The 4,041-nt window shown below is 39.3% G+C and overlaps 1 long non-coding RNA gene across 1 annotated transcript; it reads left to right on the forward strand.

The window, feature by feature from the left end:
- The first annotated feature begins 929 nt into the window (after positions 1–929).
- Positions 930–3,741, forward strand: LOC310723336. Its single transcript, XR_014532646.1, has 3 exons — positions 930–1,065; positions 3,357–3,510; positions 3,697–3,741. It is a non-coding gene; the product is annotated as an uncharacterized lncRNA (long non-coding RNA).
- Positions 3,742–4,041: the final 300 nt, after the last annotated feature.

Below are 4,041 nucleotides of genomic sequence, written 5' to 3' on the forward strand. Positions count from 1 at the left end.
CAAATGGATTGCTTGAATCCAGTAGCATCATCTCCAGTCTGACTTTGGCACACCTCTTCAAGGACAGAAAGCTGAATATTATTTATGGATATAAAAGTGTTAAAGAATGTACTTTATTTATGTGCAATAAATTATGGAAGTGTATCGTTTAGGTGAAATAATATACATAGCATTCGGGTGCTTAAAGTTTTTTTGTCTCTCTCTCTCACACACACACACACACACACACACACACACACACACACACACACACACACACACACACACACACACACACACACACACACAGAGACAGTGAGTGATGTTGTGTTCTATGCTGAGGAAGCAGTGTGTATTACAGAACGCTTGGAACAGCAACAGACAGTTCTGGTTTAACACTGGAAACACACACTTTGTGCTCTGAAATGCTGTCACTAATAAAACAATGAACTAATACTCCTTCTGCTGAATGATTCATATCCTGGACATGCAAGAGTCCATGTTTAGTTTGCACTTTTATTAAAACATCAATCATTTGCACCAAAAATATCTACAAAGAACCTGAGTGCTGAAAAAGTGCAGAAAAATCAGTGTGTAAATTTAACTACACATCCATCAGTAACACACAGCTTGGTTCAGAAAAATATCATAATAATAATAATATATTATAATAATATATATAATATATATATGTAATTTTTGCAGACATGTTGCATTTTTCTTTTCTTCTGATCTCGTGAAAGTTTATTGATTGTGTGTCGTGACTTTAAGAGTAAAAAATGCTATATAGCAATGCAAATGTATCTCGGCTTCCCAGAATACACAGCGGCATACAAATATGGCTGCCAGGGACTACACTTCCCATCAATACATTGTCTTCTGATTAATAATCATCTACACCTGCATATTAGAGCATTACTGATCAGATCCAATACTCAGAGTTCCTACACCTCACTTACTGATTTTTAACTGTTCCTGGTTGTTTGATTCAATATTTTCATATGTGGGTTGAATCTGACATGAACTGTGGCTGTGGTTGGATTATTGCTTTGTTTACTTTTCTGGATCACTTCACCTATTCTGAGGGTAAGAAATGATCCTTCTGTTTGGAATATTGTGAGTTTAAATCCCAGCATTGTAAAGCTGCTCCTGTTGGGTTGATTGTATAACTGAGATAATTATTTTGAATATTGCTGTAAATATAAATGTTTTACACTCAATATAATTTAATCCCAGCATTTATTTCCTGCTTTATTCACTTGTTTTGACAAAATCATTCTCATTAGTAGCTGTTAAATAAGTTTTTCTGTAAGAAACAGTGTATATGTGAACTCACTTCCAGTTACAGCTCCAGCAAAAGTTTACCTTTACTATAAACTTCAAATAATCTGGTCTAGTGCTGTGTAGTGTTCCATAAAAAAAAAAAAAAAAGTATGGATCTTTTTAAACACTGTTTTAGCATACTGGTGGTCCTCTCTAGTCTGGAAACCCGAGATTCCTCCCCCAACCCGAGATTTACAGATGTGGAGTTATCATCGTCAACCGTTTTTCTGTTCTTCACAATATGAACAGATTTTCTCACACACCACTGACCTTGTTTTAATCTTTTTTCTGTGGTATATATTCATGTGTGACACACTAAAGCTTTGGAACTTCTCTCTGAAAGACTGACTCGTGTGTTTCATTGAGACTTCCCCGTGCATGTAGTAGAGCAGAGATCGAGAGGAAAGACTGAATTTGAGGAAATCCTGTCCATGCGACAGAAGGCAAAACAATTCCTTACACGTGGTGTTAGTATTTATTAAAGACCTGATGGATGTACGGCCATCTTTGAAACATTTACGCCATTAAAATGTGTTACTGCGGCTGAGCGTCTCATCAACATACTGTGCTTATAGTTTTATCTTTCATTCACGACAAACTTCAGCACCACACTCATAGTTCTATGCATGCACTATTGTTGTCCGCCATCTTGAATAACAGTCTCTGGACTGGCCTTGCATGTGCGCCCCCTATCAGTAACAGGACACTCTAGCCTTTTAGTACTGCATGTAGTACCACCACGTTTGCATCAATTTTTATATTTGTGACATTTAAAGTCCCAATTTGACTTGAACATCCCTTGTATATTTATATTCATGTCACTGTCCTACACTCATGCCGAACCTGAGGACTGCAGAGATGATCATTTATTACTGGAGGAACCAGATGAGGAACAAACGGTCTTTTTGATGATCAACAGGGCCACAGATAAGAATCAGCAGGTTCAAATACCTCTTAGATGTCTCTGATGGACAACCCATACATCAGGGCATAAAGGTGACCAGAACAACTCTCCTCCTGCACCTGGCCAGGTTCAAGAGATCCTACAGTGTTCTGAGGGTTTTCTACACCAAGGCTTTGGAGAGTCTTTTAACATGGAGGATCATTACCTGTGGGCAGAGGAACAAAGGTAAGACATCACCACAAGCAGATGAAAGTCTGAATTGAAAGTGAATGCATTGCGTCTGATTTAAAGGTGATGTTTGATTAAGGAAAGCGTTGGAGTTCCTGTCATGATGTGCAAATGCTGATCAGAAACAGTAGAGAAATTCTCTGATTGTAAGAAGAAGGGTAAGGATGATGTAAGATCTGGTGACGATAAAAGCACATCATGTGGAAAAAGAGCAATAATAGCAGCTAGATGTTAATACATTTTTAAAGTAGGGATTTGCTGGGAATAAACTAGTTGCTTAGACTCCAGAAGATAAACAACCCTCATTCGGTCGAATCTCTCACCATTCGGTTCCTCCAGTGGGTCCTGGGTTCAGAACCAAACCTCAGGCTCATTCAGTGAGAGGTGTGTCCTTTCAATAGCTCCAACCAATCACACGCTTCTCTACAGCTGCAAAAGTCAGGGATTAACTGGAAGATGTGGATTAGAGTGGACTCAGGACTTGGCCCTGTGGAACACCAGAACTCAGTCTGATGGTCTGAAAGGTTTGTGTTATGTTCTAACAGTGCTAACAGTTTGTTCTCTCTGTGTGTGTGTGTGTGTGTGTGTGTGTGTGTGTGTGTGTGTGTGTGTGTGTGTGTGTGTGTGTGTTGAAGATTGGACTGAATTCTGATCTGAAGTCTGAACAGAAGTCTAGCACAAGTCTGCGTGATCATGTGTGAGAAGACCCAGTGAGCTGTGAAAGTGATTGCATCATCTGTGAAGCAGTTTTTTCTATATGCATAAAGTTGAGAGGTGTGTGTGTGTGTGTGTGTATGTGTATGTGTATGTGTGTGTGTGTGTGTGTGTGTGTGTGTGTGTGTGTGTGTGTGTGTGTGTGTGTGTGGGGCGAGTGCTTTGAGGTGAGCCATGACCAGTTGTTCAAAACACTTCATGATCACAGGGGTGAGTGTGACAATTGCTGCATTCACCAAGGCACGACACTGTAGACTTCTCCAGCTCAGGAGTAATGGAGGTGTATATACAGCACTCAGAGACGACCATCTGGTCCACGAGCTTTCGATAGTGACTCAAGGTCAGCGACTCAGTGATTCAAGGTCAGTATTGGAAAAAAGAATAGAAAAGAGGAAAAGTCGAAGTGTCAGGAGAGATGTTTTAAGAAATGTGTAGTTACACAACCTAAGCTGTGGGGTAGAGGACATAAGGCTACCAATGAATTATATTTGATTATTATTATTATTATTATTATTATTATTATTATTATTATTATTATATCTGAATAGTATTCAAATATTTCATTGATATTGAAGCACACGAGATTCAGAACGTTTAGATTTAGTTGTACATACATTTATCAAATCTTTGGATGCAGAAGGATGACATTTTGCCTTAACTTGAACTAGGAGACTGAAACCCTGTGCACATGATCTGCTATCCATGGGTTGGATGATGTGGAAAATGTCCTGCTATAGAGCTCCAACCCTATTGAACACATCTGGGATGAATGTGAACGCTGACTGCACTCTAGGTTTCCTCACCTCCATCAGTCCTTACTTCTCACACGTGAAACTCCTCACACGTGAGTTTCTCGTTGGAAACAACTTGATCTTACTTGCACACCCACACTA

This window comes from Silurus aristotelis (genome assembly GCF_946808225.1).
Source record: "Silurus aristotelis genome assembly, chromosome: 3".
Classification (NCBI taxonomy): Eukaryota; Metazoa; Chordata; class Actinopteri; order Siluriformes; family Siluridae; genus Silurus; species Silurus aristotelis.